The sequence below is a fragment of the Dreissena polymorpha genome, chromosome 6 (genome assembly GCF_020536995.1).
Source record: "Dreissena polymorpha isolate Duluth1 chromosome 6, UMN_Dpol_1.0, whole genome shotgun sequence".
Classification (NCBI taxonomy): Eukaryota; Metazoa; Mollusca; class Bivalvia; order Myida; family Dreissenidae; genus Dreissena; species Dreissena polymorpha.
The window spans coordinates 108203498-108214028 of NC_068360.1; the positions used below are offsets into that span (position 1 = coordinate 108203498).

Genomic DNA, 10531 nt, shown 5'->3' on the forward strand with positions numbered 1-10531 from the left:
TGAGGTATTTTCAGATAATATCACCGTTCACCAAAAACGATAAAAATACATAAATGGGGGATGTTTTTTACGATACCGCGTGAAGGCATTGTAATAAATGCACTCTCCGCCGAAACAAGTTAATGTCGAATCGTATGGTCCAAGAGGAAATTTAAAGACACAAAATATGTACCTTTTACATAACCCAGAGTACTGATTCGGACGGACAGACTGACAACCAAGAATAAAGATATACTCTCCATCCGCTAATTCAATAAGTGTCTAAACAGTTTTGACAACTTGTAAAGGGTTCAATGATCGTTGATTTGAAAGTTGAATAGACTTACATTCCTATTGAAATCAAGCCACATTTATTAGAAAATTGGTAAAAACAATCAGCAAAACCTCGAAGACCTCAGGAAAACAGTATAATGAAATTGTTCATGTTCAAGGTCAACATGTTGATAAATGAGTTGTGGACAAAACAAAAACAACGAAACAAACATTTATGTCATGTCGAGCAAATTGGTTTATTATCGTAACTGAGAAAAGTTTATTTAAAAAAAACGTCATTAACAGCCATACATTCCTTGATAAAACTATAATGACCGAGTAGTAATATATTTAAATTTTCAAAAACTTATAAGAATAATCTCTTACAAGAAAATCAAACACGATAAGCGTCTAACAATGTCTAAATTTCAAACTAAACTTATAAAAAAATACTCACCTAGTATCGATAAGGTAATGTGCAACCCATTTTTAAGTTACTACGTTTTTATTGTGAAGCTTATCTGAACAGAAGATAACCCTATACAAACATATTTATGTTTCGATATTTTGATATATTAAACTATATGCGTCGACGTGATATAAAAGAAAAGTAAAAAAAACAACACATAAAAACAATAATTTAAAAAAGTGAGTATAGATTACAGGCATTTCTTATCTGCATGGTATTTTGAACTATTCCTCACATCTTTATATACACACTCATGTCGTCCCTACAAAACCAGCACAAGCCGCGTAGAAATGCATAATTTATCAATCTCTGAAGCCACGACGTGACCGTATATGCCTTTTAATTGTAATTCGTTTGTTAATACATTTGTCAAAGTCAATATCGTTTTGATACTTCAATAGCGGCATGTTTTGTTATTGAGAAAAAATGCATTATTATACAGGATGGTTTTTTGTAGTATTTTTTAAATATTATATGTTAAATTGTATATTTACACAGTATATCTGATAAAATAAGTGATGTGACACATTTTACTTGTGTATGTAAATTATACTATACAGTAATGTTGTATGCAAATGGATCAGCGAAACATTTATTTGTTTGCATCAACAAAGCAAACAGTGTGTGATTTTAAAATGATAATAAGTTATGATACATCTTTTAAAAAATCCCATACAAATATTTTCTATGCATTGAGGTTACTAATACATAAACAAGAGTACTGAAAAAAGCATACAATTCAATCAGAAATGTAAACTTGCAAACATACTATTTAAAACACATTATCACAGTATAATTTACCCTGACAGATACTTTAAAAAAGTTATTTATTAACAAGTAATTAACACACATTCGCCACAAATAAAATAGTGGCCGTAAAGAATGGCCGTTATATAAAAGTTAAAATGTATAAAATAAAGGTCAATGAATTTTCTTGAATAAATTGTCAATGCTCTCTACCTTGTCCCTGTTAGCCTAGAGATTTGTGTAGTTCTTGAGCTCATCCAACCCTGTTGCCTCCAGCACATTGTACACATACAGGTCCGCTAGCGACAGCTGAAATAAGCAAAACATGTCAATATCAATCATAATTCAAGTGTTTGTTTGAGCATTTGTTTTTTCTTAAATACAATTTAGAGCATTATATCGGTCTTATTACGGAGGTTGGTAGTCATACTTACAGTTGTTCGTGGTAAGATGGTTTAGCAGTGCTATGTTCTGTTGCGTATGCTGGCAACTGCCCTACTAGAATATGAAGTCAGGGGAGAAATAAAATACTAGTAAATTAATTAATCTACTAGTATTATTGAATCAAATCAACATAACCACTACATTTTTGTTTGACGATTATTTTTATTTACAAAAGAACACACGTACTTTAATGGAGATACTATGTATACACAGTTCAGTTTTAAAACTGTGTTATTGTTTCCTGTCTAAGGCAGTAAAAAGAGCGTGAAAAGTACATGGGGATGAATAGATGTATAGTTTGGCATTGGTCACTGTCAGGTATAATTCACATACATTCTTTGTAGCAATATATTGGGTTGACTTTGGGAAGGAGATTCAAACAGAAAGAAATTTCGAGGCAAATTCTTGAAGAAAAAACACACATTAAAGTTACCTTTTTATTTGTGTAAGTGTAAGTTTTAAATACTTACTGAACTTCAAACTGCGAATCCGGTCTTGCCTCGAGTGGCGATGCTTGCGTCAAATAATTTGTAATATTTTGGAAGAGTTTCTGACTTGAACTTCTTCATTTATGCTTCCTGAAAATAATAAACAATGTTCCGGACGAGGCATTCAAAAGCCACCACCCCACTCCGTCATATACATACTGCTGAGCCGGAAGGTAACTGGATTTCATCAATAACTTGTTTTTAGAGCTATAAACTTTTTATAATGATATAGTCCTTGAATAAGGTGAACATAAATTATAATTGTGTTTTACTAATTAAACATCAAATTATAAATTTCAACCTGAATTAATAATTGCATTACTGCTTTAAAATATTTCTCTTTTTACGAGTTTGTCACAAAACATGTAGATCTACTACTTTAATGGGACCTTTACACGTTTTGGTAAATTGACAAAATTAAAAAAAAAGTTTCAGATTCGAAAATTTGCGTTGTAGTAATGATAATTGTGAGGAAACAGTACTGAACATTTACCATGCTCTAAAATATTTAGGGTAAACTGATCGTGAGTCGGACACTTTTTTCTTTCTATGACCAGCTTTCATTTCTTTATAACGTAACTGATCATTATGATCGACTGGAACCCGAATGCATACGTCTTACACTGTTTTGACACAAATTGGGCCGGGATGTAGCTGTATTTAATGCAATACACGTCATAAAACGGGGACCGGTTAATTCGATCGTGACTCGGACGATTTTGATCCTAAGTCGGACGAACTGATAAAGAGTCGGACAGTGTTAATTTTCACTAATTTGAAGGAATCAGCGTCTGTCAAGGATAAATACACTAGTATTGATCAGTTGGTGAAACACTATATCGTCCTTCTAAATCGAAAGGGATGAACCTCCAGAATGTTACGAGCTTGAGATTAATGAATTTCGATCGAAATTTGCTGTATGCTGTTATTTAACTCTCAGTTACCAAGTCTGATAAGAATCAACAGGCCGCATATAGTTCAATTGAAAAATAATGGGGATCTGACTCTCAAAATTGTAAGTTAAACTAATCAACACATCATTTTTAGGTTATAAATGTTATATTTGCGCAACTCGTTGTATGTGATCACTTTAAGCATCGTAACAAAGGTTTGCAATCGAAACATTTGTTAACATCATTAAGTTTACTGAAAGTCCAAAACGTCGTAGAACTATTAGACATCTGCATTGTGTAATACATAAAACTTACATGATTCATAAGCGTTATGATTAACTTAAGTTAGTTTTTTCCCTCTATTTACGAAACCGTTTCCCTATAGATTAGCATCGATCTTTTTTGGAATCTTTGCCTTTTGAGCTTTTTTTGGCATATTCTGTTTAAGCTTTTCTGTTTTTCTTTTGCTATCTTTCTTTGTTCTTTCTCGATAACCTTTCTTTTCTTTTCTTCACTTTGCGCAATCTTTTCATTGTACAATTCGTCAGCCGTAATACCAAAGAATCCATTCGAAGAATGTGATTTTCGCTTAATTGGAAAAGGATTGATTGGTTTCGGTAAATGAAACATGTCATTGGCGATTTTCTTCGCAGAAACTTTCGCTGGTGTTGATGACTTTTATTTATACATTAGCCACGTTTGAAACACTTTATCCTCAAGCTCTATACCGCTTAGAAGTGCAGCAGAGTACTAAGGAATCTGTGCAGAGGTTAGTGTGGACTCGATAATCTCAAGCGCCTTAATATCAGACACATAGCCGAAGTGTGGCTGTGGAGGGCTACTCTCAACGGATATAAGGTTACCAAAGGGGTCAACACTAATTGGTAAGACACTTTCACTTGCGGATAGAGGTATTGACAACTCTATAGACATAACAGTATCCATTCTAACGTTGAGATCTGATTCATACGAACAGACAGAGGTCATCAACGGATCACTTTGGGTACCCATGTCTGTCAGAACAGTCTGTGTAACGTGTGTTGTGGTTGTCTGTGTCACATTAGACAGGTCTGTCTGTGTCACATTGGACGGGTCTATATGTGTCACATTGGACGGTTTTCCATGTACCACGTTGGTCGCGTCTGTCGGTACTGTCTGTGTCGTGTCAGCAGCATTTGAACTGGAGGACACTGGTAGTGCCACATGGGAATCAACATTATAATCCGTGAGTGCCCCTGCCGGTTTGTATGCGCTATCTGGTATTGCATTTGGGTCGAACGGGTAAATTCCTGTTGCATGAAAACCATTTGTTATGTTTGATTTCGTAATTGAAGATTCCCATGCTTTGCCAAATATTCTTAAGAAATTAGCATGGGTAGGTGGAACACCGGTCTCCGTTTTAAACCTGTCTACATGCACGCTCCAGCTTGTTTTCAATGCTTTAAACACGGAACGGTCAAACGGCTGAGTCCAATGACTGGTGTGGCTTGGAAGCTCGCCCAAGGTGATTCGTTCTGCTTGGCCAACGTCAAAAGCTCAACGTTGTTATGAGACTTGGAGTAAAAATTAAATGCAGTTCCCACTCAAATATGTCAAATAAAAATGTGTCACTTGTCGTAATTTACTAGCATCGGATTACGGTGGCATTAAGTAGACATCGGTCATGAAATAAGATAGTAGTAATCGGCTGCATTTATATAACCCATGTACTTGAACGTGTTTGAACTAAATTAAACAAACAACTGCGAAACGACATACTTATATAATAAGAATAAAATAATTTGAATAAATTTATTAAGTTTACCACAAGTTACGCTCGATTGGTCATTGTAGGCTCGGGTCCTACTTAAATGTACCCCGGGTACTCTTAAGTATACTTAAATGTAACCCGGGTACGCTAAATATACTAAAACAAACAAATGTATATTTCCCGTATCCGGGAAACATTTAAGTATACTCAAGAGAACCCGGGGTACATTTAAGTAGTACCCGAGCTGACAATGACCAATCGAGCGCCAGTTACCAATAAGTGCAATCAACCTGTCATAGTACCTGTGCCCGTCACAAATTAGAATCTTTGGACGGTCATCCCAATGTTTGGTAAGAAGGTTTTTTCAAACCAAAGTTTACAAATGCCGTCCTTTGTCCATCCTGAGTCGCTGACGGAGAACTGTGCACCGTATAAGTGGGAGCCATCTGCAAGACACGAATTAGTGTCAAACCCGTGTAATTTCTTAGTCGTTTTTCCAGGGATAATGAAATGCGGTGCAATTTTTTGGCCCGATGCATTTCCACATGCAATAACCTTTATTGTTTCCCTGGCGAGACTCGCCTTTCCCTGCACCGTTTTGGCGCCTTTACTTGCTATTACCTTAGGAGGCTTGTGGCACATGGTTATGCCCGTCTCATCCATGTTCCAGATTCGATTTGGGCTGTGATGGGAATCGTGCTTGTCGAAAATGTACTTCATCTCCTGAAAGTACATGGGAAAGCGTTCTTTAGTGGCGCTGCTTTAAACATCCGAAGGAGTCTCCTTGCGGAAGGGCTTTTCTTTTTCTTTCGCGAATACGCCCACGAACCTTAAAAAGGTACTTTTTGTGAAGCCTATGCCCTTCTCGGCTCTCTCTATCGCAATTCCTATGAGCTGTTTTTCGTCCTCCAGGCATAACTGGCTCTCATTCCCCCACGAATTTCCCACCTCAACTCTTCCTGTCAGCCGGTCGGAGAGGGTAGGTTTAGGCACACTGTACTTTTCAGCCGCCTTCCTAACGGAAACGCCAGTCTCAACGTCTTTCACCGCCATAGCCATCGCTTCATTGTTCCACTTTTTCATATCTAAATAAGGGGAATGTGAATAAATAAAAGTATATCCGTTTATTGTTAAGGACTACAGATCAATTTTACAAGAAATATCAAAGGGGCCAAGTGGGCAAGAACACGATACAATATTAACATCAATTTATAAGCGTATGAAAATGATTCGCTCTATGAGAAAGCTGGCTTAAAGCATCGGCGTAAAATTTGATCGCGGATCACGGTGTCCGAGACTACAGTTAGACATGTTTGTTTTTCAGTAATGTATTGAAAAATTGTGTATCCTGAAAATGTTTCCGTTGAGAATCTTAATAACATGAAGTAAAAGGAACGATTCCTGTTTTTTAGATTCGTAAAGCGAGCAAGCAAATATATCCGTAAATAATATTTTGAAAAAGGCTGTAGCCGAAACGTTTGAATGAGTTATTTTATTGTTTCAACATTTAATAGTTGAGGAAAATAATGTGTGCATAATTGATATAAGGACATTTTACGAACATCCTTCAATCCCAGCTTTCTTGAAAAGCCACTCATTTATACAATAAAATCCCGTCAGAACAGGCTGTCAATCCATCGGGAGTTCACATTGTTAAAACACTTTCAAACTGTAGCCGTTCAGACACTGGCGGACATCGGCGACATGCTCGTCGTCACACTTGAAACCAATATTGCATATTTTCATAGGTCCCTTGAGTCGATTGAATTTGGAAGCAGCCTGTTTTGCTTTAAGATAGCATTTGCCTGTTATATGTCGATACACATTTTTTAAACGAACTGCATCCTCCCTTCGAAGGAAGCCGACTTTGTGCCTCATTTCTGTGTCAATAAACACAGTCATAGCGTTTTCGTCATAAGGATTGTCATGCTCCTGACCGCGATAGTGGACGACATCGACCTCGAGTTCACGGCGACCACAGTGATGCATTCCAACAATGTAAACTCCCTGTACAACGACATTCTTCATCCTAGTAAAATGAATTTTCAATATGTTACTCCACACTATACTACATTAATAAGAAACATGTTAAAGGGGCCGTCCAATTGAGTTTGGCATGTATTGAAGCTTGTCATTAAATGCTTTAAATGCTTTATATTGATAAATTTAAACATTTGAACTATAAATATCCAGTAAAAAAAACAACAACAAGAATACAATTTAAAATAAAAGAAAAAAAAGGAACCCTCAACAGGGCTCGAACCACTGACCCCTGGATTCCTGGAGTAAAAAGCCTCCTACCTAGACCACTCGACCATCCACGCTCATATTCAGAGCGGATATATTGTTCAGCTATGTAAGCAATCCTCGTAGTTTTCCAAAATATCGAATCGCGTCAATACGACGTTTTATCTGTTGGACGGACCCTTTCATAATTCAGGATTTTGGTGTCCGACTTAAAATCAAATAAATAGGCTCATATTTTTAATGTTTTGTTGTATACAAACCTGTTTTTCATGATGCAATATATGTTAAAATCAAAGTAAAACACTTCAAAGTTGTGATCTTTACACATTATGAAAACTTTACCTTTGTGTTCGCTGAGATTTCAATCCTGTAAGTAAAACAAAATTAGCTTTCTCGTCGCTTTTCTTTTTCAAAATTTACCGCGTTATACTGTTTATGGGAGACAACCTTGCAAAGACCGGATTAACGTCACGATTTAACGAACAGTTACTCTTGTGATAGAAAGATCCAAAGAACGGAAAGTGATCGAAATTTAACAGGATTTGTGTACATTGCATTGTTATATATGAGGTCAAAAATGTCCGACTCTAGATCGCGTCCGACTTACGATCAGTTTACCCTATCATATGCAACCGTCTACGATTAAAAAAAACCTGAAAATTATAACGCGTTGCAACGCGAAACGATTGAATAATTTGGAGAATTCTGTTGTTGTCGTGACATTTTGTGACACTACGAGGATTGCTTATATAAATGATAAAATACAGTACAATATATGAGCACGATTGGCCGAGTGGTCTAAGCGTTAGACTTTTACTCTAGGGGTCAATGGTTCGAGCCCAGTTGAGGGTTACTTTTTTCGTTCTTTAATTTTATTCTTGTTTTTAACCTTTACATTTATCAATTATGAGCATTTAATGACATACTTCAATAAATGCCAAAATCTGTGAAAATGCCTCTTTAAACTGTATACTGAATTCCAATATTTGATCTCTTAGGTATTTGAATAGCTTTATAATAGCAGGATACATTTAATACATTTCAAAACTGAAATTTGTACAGGCACCTGAAACAGCAAAAAGACTAAGTTATGTAGTTGACACTTGTTCATAGTTTCATTTCATCGTTCCTCAAAAAGTTGTAGCTCTGTTGCTGTGGTATCTTCAATACCATTGAGTATTTAAATGGTAATTAAATTGAATGCGTTTTAATTCCCTTTTATTATTGTTTAATTTTAGTTACAATGCTATGAGGTTAAATTTTATTTACACGTACATGTATTATGAATATTGCTGGGCCAAGTGTGAGGTTGAGCGCTCCAAAACCGGTTTAATTCCCCAATGCTTTGCATTGACCGTTCCAAGGCGATGACCCCATCTTTATTCTTATTTGTGTTTATGTCGTTTTGTATTGTGCTGTATTGTCCTGTTTTGTACTGTTTTGGCAATCGGTCACATCGGCCTTAAATAAAGGACCTACTAATTGTTTATAATAATAATTCAACACTACTCCAGCAACTGGAGTTTCACTTCTTTATATTGTACATAAACACGAATTATTTCACAATAACCATTGTATTTCATCTTTGACAGTTTGTGCCACACTATTCTTTTCATATCTTACCTTATTAGGAGAAAACCTTGCTTTTGCGAAGCTTTCAAACATATCTAGGGCTGTTGAAACAAACTCATCCACAAACAACGCCTGTAGAGAGCTCCCGCCGTCCAGTTCTGAAACATGTTTCACGTGTATAGCACTTGTGAACTTTGAGGGATTATATAGCTATCATAATTGAGAACTAATGTTGCTTAAAAATTGTGTACATTCATTATTGAACTAATTATAAACACTAAAAGATGTGCAAAGCAATGTACTCAATATACAAGAGAAATATCAGCGCTAATACCGCTCCACTGATTTGTCAAGTAAGCACTGTCAGAAGGAGCCGGTACATGTAAAGAGTACATTAAATTTCTGGGGAATTTGTTTGACCCCAGTGGCTTTTGATTCCTAGTTTTATAATTCGTGCAATATTGCACTTCCACTTCAACTCCGTTTCTTGCCAAAATATAAGTTATCAACCGGTTCTTACTGAATTCACGGGCTAGGTAACGGGCGATGGCCAAAGACTACGAGACTTGGGTTGTACCATCTATTGTCAATACCGGCAACGTCTGTTGCGGGAATTCTGCAGAAACAAACCAATAAGTGTTTCATTATGTCACAAAATACGATATATAAATGTGTTTGATACATCGATCAAGTGTAATTATTATAAAAGTGAAAACAAATGAGATAAAGAGCGGATGACATTAGTTTGCAAACTTCTGAATATTCAATGAGCACCATTCATAAGTGTTTCAGGCGATCCGTTGGTTAGCCATCAAACTTTGCAGAGATATTATGGCCAAATTCATCATCAATAAGTTTCATTTTAAATGGTTAAGCTAATTAGCTGACATCATTCTTCTGGACACATTTTTAACAATGCAAATACATACGAAAGATGACACACTTCATGCAAACGACGATCACACAATGCTCGTAATGAGCACGTTATGATCATGTGACCTAAAAGTAAATAAACCCTTGACGCCATGAAACATTTTCCGTAACTGCATTTTTACATGATGTACCAACTGTCCTTACTTGCTCTAAGTTTCGGCCAGTCTGCCTGCTCTATTCTTGTATGCTTGACCCGCGGCCGCAAAAAGAAAGCGACATACCTCTGCTCGCCCGGGCATGTTGAAGTAGTGCAACTCGTATTTCACCATGTTTATCGCTTCGTCAAAAACAACTGAATCGAAGAAAGGCAAATAGTGCAGTCATCGTATCAATTTAAAAACTTGTAACGTTCCACGTTAAGTTTTTATAATAATTCTTAAGAATGATTATAGCATTAGTAATCTACTTTTTATATATCTGAGTAAACGCACCGTGTTAAACAATATTAAATCTCTTTAACCTAACCGAGAAAAGGTCATCATGCATGCAGCATTTTACGAAGTTTAAAGATATAAAATCTGCAGCAGTATTCTTGAGTTTTAACCGCGGACAGATCACAACGTATTTTAAAGAATTAATTAATCAACGAAATAAAGCAGCATTTATCAGTACTACAAACCTTATCAAGAATAAAGCTCCGAAATATGTTCGTTGGTCTTAAGCCTGATCTTCATAAAGTATTCGACGTTCTAGATAAAGCTCTACCCGGGTAAGGGAATGGGACAGAATACAGAAC

At 36.1% G+C, this 10531-nt stretch overlaps 1 pseudogene; it reads right to left on the reverse strand.

Moving 5' to 3' along the window:
• Nucleotides 1–6152: 6152 nt before the first annotated feature.
• Nucleotides 6153–10211, reverse strand: LOC127835982 (glutathione S-transferase-like; annotated as a pseudogene).
• Between the last annotated feature and the right edge of the window lie 320 nt (nt 10212–10531).